Source organism: Suncus etruscus, chromosome 8, assembly GCF_024139225.1.
Source record: "Suncus etruscus isolate mSunEtr1 chromosome 8, mSunEtr1.pri.cur, whole genome shotgun sequence".
In the NCBI taxonomy this organism is placed as follows: domain Eukaryota; kingdom Metazoa; phylum Chordata; class Mammalia; order Eulipotyphla; family Soricidae; genus Suncus; species Suncus etruscus.
The window spans coordinates 23,648,320-23,658,996 of NC_064855.1; positions in this window are offsets into that span (position 1 = coordinate 23,648,320).

Here is a 10,677-nt window from a genome sequence, read left to right on the forward strand (position 1 = left end):
GAGTAAGGGCCACGGCGCATGCGCGAACACAAGAGCCCGCCCACCAGCTTTGGAAGCGGGGCACGCTCCAATAAGAGTAAGGGAAAGACGGGCGGTGATTGGCGGGTTGTGGCCGCAGGGCGGAACCAAGCGTGACTTAAATGAAGGCGGGGCGATCCGAGAAGGAAGGCGGGGCTGAGCGGCTCCAAAGCGGCTCCAAAGCGGCTCTTTAAATAGACGCATGCGCGCTGGTTGCTGTTACTATGGAGTTGTGCCGCTGCTGATGCTTGCTTACTTTCTTACCTGGACAAAATGAGACTGAGCAGGCGCGTACTCCTTCCAAGTTGCAAGTTGCAAGCAATCTATAGGTTACAGTTGCTCCCCTAAGCTCTGCTCAGGAGCCACCACCAACACAAAAGAAGTTCCTACATGGTGGAGAAATTAGCCCAAATGATACATATATGATATATCTATAGATGATAGATAGATGATAGTAAGATAGATAGATAGATAGATGATTGATAGATAGATAGATAGATAGATAGATAGATAGATAGATAGATAGATAGATAGATAGATAGATAGATAGATAGATAGATAGATAGATAGATAGATGATAGATAGATAGATGATAGATAGATAGATAGATAGATAGATAGATAGATAGATAGATAGATAGATAGATAGATAGATAGATAGATAGATAGATAGATAGATGATAGATAGAGAGAGATAGATGATAGATAGATGATAGATAGATGACAGATACATAGATGACAGATGAATGGATAGATGATGGGTAAATAGATGATAGATCGATGATAGACAGGCAGATAGATAGATGGATACATAGAGAGAGAGAGAGAGATAGATAGATAGATCGATAAATAGATAGATAGATAGATAGATAGATAGATAGATAGATAGATAGATAGATAGATAGATAGATAGATAGATAGATAGATAGATAGATAGATAGATAGATAATTGATAGGCTGGAATTCATTCCCTGGCACCAAATGCCCCACCCCAGGGAGCCCCCAGTATCTCCTGGTTGAACCTGGTACTATCAGAAAAGTTTGTTCTCCCATCCAATTAAATTAGCCTTGCCCCTCTGTCCTGGAGCCCCATTCCCAACAGCACCACTGAGTGTGGTATCTATAAAAAATAAATTTGTTTGTTTGTTTACGGGGGACACTCCAGCAGTGCTCAGGAGCTATTCCCTTCTCTATGCTCAGAAAGATGCTGGAGGTTCTTTGAAGCAACTTTTGCAGTATCGGTTAAACCAGGGCCAGCCATATATTTACCCTACATAGCTATCCCCTCCTCCCCCATAATCATTTTTTATTAAGTACATGAAAAACTGAGGGCTCATGAATATAGCTCAGTTCATGTCTCAAATTTATGAGACTGTGGATTTGATACAGGACACCCAATAGAGTAGTAAGATTAATTAATCAAGACATTCATCTTTAATTCTGGCTAATCTAAAACTGAAGCCACCTAAAGTTAACAACAACAGAATCAAAACCCTATCTACAACAAGCTATACACAGAGGGGAACAGTTACACTAGTATTTGGGGGGGCGGGGGGAGTAAAGGAGGGAGATATGGGACACGTGATGGGGAAAAAGGGTGGAGGGAGGACAACCCTGGTGGTGGGAATATCCCTGATTCATTGTCACTATGTACCTTCAATATTACTGTGAAAGATTTGTTATTCACTCTTTGGTCACAATAAAAATTATTATTAAAAAAAACTGAAGCCACAATACACCACAGAATATTGGAAAAATTATCAATAGGATATCAGACCTGGCAAAACAAAAGAACTGGCATTTAGTCAGCTTTTAGAAATGCTCACTAATTTTTCCCTAGTTCTTTTGTTTTTGATTTTGTTCCTTTTTTAGTGAAGCACAGTAGATTTTTTATTTTATTTTTCGTTTTATACTTTTATTTTTATATTTTAATAATATATTTAAACACCATGATTACAAACATGATTGTAATTGGATTTCAGTCATAAACAGAACACTCCCCTTCACCAGTGCAATATTTCCACTACCAATGCTCCCCAACTCCCTCCTCCCCTAACCCCATGCCTATATTTGAGACAGGCATTCTACTTCTCTCACTCATTAATATTATCATGATAGTTGTCAGTGTAGTTATTGCTCTAACTGCACTCATCACTCTGTGGTAAGTCTCATATTGTGAGTCGATCATTTCAGCCCTCATCTCTGGGCATTATTACTATAACATCTTCTCTTTTTCTTAAAACCCATAGTTTAGTGAGACTATTCTGTTGTGTGTGTCTCTCTCCCTATGACTTATTTCACTCAGCATAATAGTTACCATGTCCATCCATGTATAAGAAAATTTCATGACTTCATCTCTCCTGATGGCTGCATAAAATTCTATTGTGTATATGTACCACAGTTTCTTTAGCCAATACTCTGTTAAAGGACATCTCGGTTGTTTCCAGAGTCTGGCTATTGTAATAGCTCTGCAATAAATATAGGTGTGAGGAAGTCATTTTTATATTGTTTTTGTGTTCCTAGGGTATAGCCCTAGGAGTGGTATATATGAATTATATAGAAGCTCAATTTTCAGTTTTTTGAGGAATCTCCATATTGCTTTCCAGAAAGGCTGGACTAGATGGCATCCCACCAGAAGTGAATGAGGGTTCCTTTCTCCTCACATCCCCACCAGCACTGATTGTTCTTGTTCTTTGTGATATGTTCCATGTGGCATGATTGTTGTTGTTTTGATTTACATCTCCCTGATGATTAGTAATGTGAAGTATTTTTTCATGTGCCTTTTAGCCATTTGTTTTTCTTTTTTGAGAAAGTGTCTGTTAATTTCTTCTCCCCATTTTTTGATAGGGTCAGATGTATTTTACTCGTTAAGTTCTGTCAGTACCTTATGTATCTTAGATATTAGCCTCTTATCTGATGGGTATTGGGTGAATAGTTTCTCCCATTCTGTGGGTGGCTTTTGTATCCTAGGCACTATTTTCCTTGAGGTGCAAAGTTTCTCAGCTTAATATAGTTTCATCTGTTTATCTCTGCTTCCACTTGTTTGGACATTGCTGTTTCCCCTCTGAAGATGCCTTTATTCTCAATGTCATGGAGTGTTTTACCAATGTGTTGTTCTATATACCTTATGGTTTTGGGTCTGATATCAAGATCTTTAATCCATTTAGATTTGACGTAGTGGGGCCGGAGAGATAGCATGGAACTAAGGTGTCTGTCTTGCATGCAGAAGGACGGTGGTTCGAATCCCGGCATCCAATATGGTCCCCCAAGCCTGCCAGGAGCAATTTCTGAGTATAGAGCCAGGAGAAACCCCTGAGTGCTGCTGGGTGTGACCCAAAAACCAAAAAAAAAAAAAAATGATTTGACTGTAGTGCATGGTGTTAGATGGAGGTCTAAGTTCACTTTTTGCAAATGGCTGACCAATTGTCCCAACACCACTTTCCTTGCTCCATTTTGCATTTCTTGCCCCTTTATCAAAGATTAATTAATTCTATGTCTGGGGAATCCTCTGGCTCTTTTGTAACCCACTAGTTAATCACCTTCACATGCTTGATCCTAGTTAGCCTTACTCAAATATAGTAAAATAATCAAAGACCGTCATGCATTTGTAGAAGTCCTCAAGCTTTGAAAACCAAAACCAATAAACCAATGTAAAGCAAGGACAATCTTCAAAAAACTCATTATTAAAATATTTGGTAATGTTTATCAGTATAAATATTTTATAAGATTTATTTATAAATATTAAATATGCAAAACACATTCTTCTGTACATTAATAAGAACAGAGTCTCTTCAGAGAATGAACAAGAGCTCTCTTTTTGATGGTGGTAGCTGAAACCAATATCACACAATATCACACAAGCAAGACACATGTTCTCTACTGATCCACAATCCCTGCTCAAAAATAGAACTCTTACTTGAGGTAATTTTGTTTATTACCTAAATCAAAACTTTAAAATAAAATAACAAAAAATGTTATATTTTAATCACAGTCTTATTGCACACTTAAAAATTCAAGTCATTAGGATTTAACAATTAGCAATAAGAATAGGTCACATCATGATTGCATAAAATCAAGCACTCTTTAAAAGAGTGCTTGAAAGCATATTTGCTCCTTATTTTATATTGCAATTGCCCCCCTAGAATAGCTTTCATTTGTGACATTGAGGACATTATATCATTTTACCCTATTTTAATTTTGAGACTGCAGTGTCAGCTAATATTCACAAAGCTCATAAAAGACTGAAAAGATTTAGAAAAATGCCTGGTAACCATTATATATATGTATATATATGCATATATATGTGCAAACCTTCTTTCAGAGAAGGAGCAATACTAAAATATAGGGGAAATTATTAGCTCCTGCCACACTGTCTATCCCCTTTAACACTATTCATCAGGCAGTCTCTGTTGTAAACTTTTACAAAGTTGTGGTTGCTCAGCAACATCAATCTTCAAATTACATCCCTTTAGAAACAAGACCATATTCTGCCTTTAGTATTTTCAGGCTTTTTCGAAATTATCTTGAGATGGCACAGAAGTAATGATGCCCTCGTAGACATGACCACATCTATCACGCAGATCTTGATCTGTAAATATTGTTCTTTTCTAGGTCATTTCACCAGAACTCACAGGAGAAGTAGCTGGTTTTAGAGCTGGGACAAAGAAAATACTGGATGAGGCTGGAATGCCTAGTGACAGAAAATAAGAAATTCATGAAGGATGGGAATGGAAGGAATGGCTGGTTTTTGTGTTTGTTTTTTTCTAAGAGAAAATTAGTTGTAGCATTTGGGGATGGAGGGAGAGGTTCACATTCAGGAGTAATTAGGGGTTACTCCTGGCTCTGTACTCAAGAATTATTTCTGATAGGCTCAGGGGACCATAAAAAATGCTAGGGATCAAACCTGGGTTGTGTGCAAGGCCAATGGCCTATTGGCTGTATTATCTGTTGACTCCAGCAGTTGTAACATATAATGAACCTTCAATTAGATGGCTTCAATCTATGAGGACACAAATCCCTGCCACTCCTTTCATTTTCTCCTCAGATCTTTTGCAGGAAAATTTGATTGTTAGGTTACTCTGGAAGCTTCCCTTTCCACTCACAATCCCTTTTCACCCAAGAAATTTTACACAGCCCTAGGTATAAAAGTATATAAAATAAGGAGCTGGAGTGAATAGGGCATTTGCCTTGCTCCAGCTCACCTGGGAGCAATTCCTGGCATCCTATATGGTCCCCCAACCTGCCAGGGGGAATTTTTGAGCATAGAGCCAGGAGTAACCCCTGGTGGGCCTCAAGACTGAAAAAAAAAGTATATAAAAATAAGTAGAAAAATCAGACACTGTCAATAAATCGTATTTACTTACTGTCAATAAATCACATTTGTCTAACTCATTTTATTTAAAAGCATGCACCCTCCCCATACAGCTATCTCTCTGGCCCTATACATTTTAATTTTCCAATAATATTTCAAATTTGACTACCTAATGCCTTGCTGTGCTTTTCATTCTCTTTATGGTTTTCAAGAAAGTATGATGGATACTAGCCCAATTCTAAATTAAGTTCTTTATCATTCATTGACAAATTTTAACAAAACAAATGATTCAAAGTATAATAAAATAAGCAAAAATTGGTAATTTTTTACTGTTTGAATAGTTTGTGTCAGAAAACAAATGGTTACAAGGAACTTGGGAAATGTCCCAATGCTGAAGTATTTTCTTTGAATGCAAGAAACCTGGATTCCTGAGTCACGTGCACAAAAAAATTATTTACAATAACTTCTACATGTTCTTGAACTTTACTACAGGCAGAGGCAAAGGGATTGGCATGGCTTTCTTCTTTATAGTAGAAAAATTTCAACAAGGGCCAGAGAGATAGGGTGTAATTGCCTTGCACACAGCTGACCCAGGATGGACCTGGGTTCTATTCCTGGCATCCCATATGGTCCCCTGAGCCTGCCAAGAGCTATTTCTGAGTGCAGAGACAGGAGTAATCCCTGAGCGCCACCTTCAAGTTACATGTGCATGAATTAAGAAAAAAATAAATATAATAAAACCACATATTTTTCTTCTAAATTTTACTTAAGGCAATTCTTTTAAGGGGAGGTTGTTTTGGGGGGGCACACCTGGCAACACTTAAGGGTTACTTCTGGCTCTGGACTCAGAAGTCACTCCTGGCAGGCTTGTGGGACCACATGGGATACCAGGGATCAAACCCAGTTTTCAGTTCCAGTTCTGGGTCAGGTGCATGAAAGGCAAATGCCCTGCTCACTCTGTTATTACTCCATACCCTTACATTCATTTTTAATGATTGATATGGAAATAACTAAATTCTCATCTTTCCTCAGACCTACATTCTGATGAAATAATTATTTTTCCTGATATTCTCAAAGTTCTTAATAATATATATTCAATGACTCAAAGTTAACTTCCCAGAAATCATAGAGAGCATTTTCTAAGAACAGTATTTTCTTAGTTTATTCCAAAATATTCTGATTCTATGAATAAGAAATTCTGATACTATCAGCCAGAACCACTGGTACCAAAATTATAAACTGTCTCTGGACTCCTCTGGCTTTAGAGAGATTGATTATAAATAATTGTATTAATCAAAGCTGATATAATTATATAATTTGGGGGTTTTTTGTTTGTTTTTTGCTTTTTGGGCCACACCCAGTGATGCTCAGGGGTCTCTCCTGGCTATGCGCTCAGAAATCACTCCTGGCTTGGGGGACCATATGGGATGCCGGCGAATAGAACTGTGGTCCATCCTAGGTTAGCCACGTGCAAGGCAAATGCCCTACCGCTTGTGCCACTGCTCTGGCCCCTAATCTAATTATATAATTTAAATTTATTCTGGCCCAATACCATTAAATTAATACCATAATAAAACTATAAAAATGAACACATGAAAGGAAAATCATTTAGTCCCCTTTATACCCTTAACTCACATAGATATTACTTATGCCTGAAAAATCATATCCACTCACCAAACATTATCCATCAAAATTTCTGTAAAGGGGCCAGGGAGATAGTACAAGAGTTTAGGGGTTTGCATTTCATATTGGCAGCCTGGTTAGATTTCTGGCATTGTATGGTCCTTCAAGTATAGAGTCAGAAAACACCCCTAAACACCACTGGGTGTCTCCAGTCCCTACACTCAAGTAAATAAACTAAGACAAAAATTTGAAGGGCCAGGAAATTGTTCAAATGATTAATGTTGCATGCTTTGCTTGCAGGAGATGCAGGTTTGATCCCGTGCACAATATGATCTGGAGTACCACGGACAGTAGCCACTGAACATTATTAGTGAGGCCCCCCCAAAGCCAAAAATAAAATAAAATAACTTTGGGTATTATGCAGAAATCAGATCAGGAGGCCTACTACTAAATATACTTGAAAACTCTAGCTTTTGTCTGAAATTTTACCAATGAAGAAATTAAAATAGCGAGAGAATTATTGGTGAGTTGTAAACCATTAGGTGGCAGTCTAGGACCACATGTCAGCTTTCCCTTGGAGTGGCACTGACTCTGGGTAGTTAGTTTTCTCATCAACTTACCTAACTTTAAAACATGGAGATTTTAGGACATTACTTGAAATTAGTAGTACTCAAATTGTCCAGAATAGTTTTAAATTTTTTCTTCCATAACATCATTTAAATGAAAAGTATAATTTATTTACTTTTCAAGTAAGTGCTCTGCATTTCTAGGAACATTATATACATTATTTCTAAAACACATACCCCAGGTGAGAAATCCAGAGATAAGACAAAGTAAAATCCTGTCTGTCACATGAAAAAAAATTAAATTGGCCCAGTCACAACTGGTTCTCAAGGGGAATATATGAAAAAGTTATTGTGAAATGTTCTCAAATATATCACAGACCTGAAGTCCTTCTTTCCCAGGGAATTAACTTCCTGTTTTCCAGTGGCCTCCTAAAGTGATAAAGGAGTTAGGTGAGTGAAAATACCCATGAAGGTCCCAAGCCAGGGACAAGGCACAATTAAGGCCTGAGATTGGTGGTGGAACATGAAGCTCAGAGGCACTAGGTTCTGTCTCAACACCAGTTGCCCCCCTATAAACACATATCATCACTCTCTAACCTAAAGATTGAGGTTGAATTGGAATCTACACTTGTTATCACTCACGAAGACCACTGTACACCAGCAGTGAGTTATGGGGAGAGAACTGCAAAATCGGGATCTAAGGAAGAAAATCTAGGGAAGGTCAGAATTTTGAGTCTATGTTACTTCTGAAAATAAAACAAACTTTTCTTAAAGATGATGTGGGCATCAACTATGCTACAAAAAAATGTTCCCTGAATCTATGGAGGAGTGAGTGCTGTGACTAATCTAGTTTCTTTCATTCAAAACTTCTACCTTATTCAATTTATACCACCTTCTTCTTCTTCTTCTTCTTCTTCTTCTTCTTCTTCTTCTTCTTCTTCTTCTTCTTCTTCTTCTTCTTCTTCTTCTTCTTCTTCTTCTTCTTCTTCTTCTTCTTCTTCATCTTTGTTTTTGGGTCACACCTGGTGGCACTCAGGGGTTATTCCTGCTCTACTCTCAGAAATCACTCCTGCTCAGGGGACCATATGGGGTGCCGGGATTCAAACCACCGAGCTTCTGCATGCAAGGCAAATGCCCTATCTCCATGCTATCTCTCCGACCCTATACAATCTTCTTAAACCATTGTGTTTGGTCACTATAGCTTCAGTCTATTAAGGAGGATTTTCAGATATCTAGAGCAAACAGAATGTAACATGTAATTATGTAATATTTAGAATACACATTAATTGAATGTAAAGAAAGTTACTGCCAAGGCCGAAGTGATAGTACAGCAGACAGAGCACTTGCCTTGGACACATCTGACCCATGTTCTTTTTCAATACCCCGCACCTCATATGGTCCTCAAGCTCCACCAGGAGGGATTCCTGAGCACAGAGCCTGAAATAAACTCTGAGTATTGCAGGGTGTGGCCAAAAATAAGTTACTGCCATTTGCAAACTTGTTGAAGTTCATCCCTGACTAATTAACCTAATAAGTGAATGCAGTCAAGCAATGTAGCAACGTCTACAACTGTTTCTGGAACATAAACAGCGCTGTTCCTTTACAGAAACTGTTGGAACAGGTAACTAAATTGTGATGCACCCTTTATAAGCAGCATAGATCACTGGGGGGTAGGGGGGGAGATCTATCAGTAATACCACATTCCAGTGTCACTGTGGCTCTTACCCTCAGCTCTATTCTCTGATGGATTTTTAGGGAATTGGAAGGGAGTGAAAACCATCATATTCATCAAGGTAAATTGTATTAGCCAAGTCTCCTACATATTCACTTCAGTGATAATTAAGCAACAAAATCAGTTGGATATGCTTGAATATTGTGAGATAATTTTTTAGTTCTGCAAGAAAAATAATGGATTTATTTTCGAGATGTTATCAATGGATCTTAAAAAGTTGTTTGCTAGCATTCCATTCACATGCCTTCTCCTGCCTGAAACTGTAGATAGGGAATTAGAGTTGATGATTATTTAATCTGCTGTGAGAGGAAAGACATACAGAGAAGTACTTGACAACTGGAATAGGTCAGAATGAACATAAGTCAGGTTTCCAAGGACATCTGAGTGGTAAAAGATTAGATGGTGGAAACAGTGGTTATTTTATTTTTATTTTTCATCTACGTACAATTTCAGTTCTGTATTTGTATCATCAAATCTTAATGTTGATCATAGTAGAAGTAAATATCGTCCATAGGAGGAGACACTTACTAGAATGTCTGCAAATGTACCTGTAACAGAATTGTTGAGGAAAAGGTGGGTGAAACTATAGTACAGCGGTACAGGGCATTAACTTGCATGCAGGCTGACTAGGGTTAATCCTCAGCATCCTATAAGGTCCCCTGATTCTGCCAGGAGCTATTTCTGAGCACAGAGAATAGAGTAATCCCTGAGCCACTTTGGGTATGGCCCAAAACAAATAAACAAAAATAGAAACAAGAGGCTAGGGGACAGAGAGCTAATAAAAAAGGCAAGACACTTGTTTTGCATGCAGCCAACCCTGGTTCGAATCCTAAGTACCACATATGGTCACCCAAGCACCACCAAGTGAGACCTCTGAGCACAAAAGTCCCAAGTATTGCCAGGTGTGGTCCAAACTCCCCCACCCACCAAAGCAAATGGGTGTAAGGAAAACACCTGCATAGCATGATCCCCTGAGTACCAAGGACAGTAGACCCTGAGCACTATTTAGTGAGGCCTCCAAAGCCAAATGATAAGAAGTGATACGTAAATAAAGCACAGACAAACCCACCAAAGAGACAGAAAATAGATAAGATATTCTTTTCACTATGGTTTGGATGTGGATGGAAAGAGACTATGTTATGAAGCAGAAGAGATTGTAGAGTTAATAATACAATTAAATGTCTATGCAATTCGTGATAATATTTGTGAATTTAGCCAAGAACTCTAAGATAAGGAGTGGCCAAATGGCACTCCACTATCAGCCTTATATTCTCCTGTGATTTTCTGCTTGTTTGGTTTTGGTTTGTGAGCCATACCCAGTGGTACTTGGCAGCTATCCCTGTTGGTGCTCCAAGAATAATATGTAATGCCAGGGATCAAACCTGGGCTTCCTACTGACAAAGCATCCGCTCAGCTTGTTAATCTATC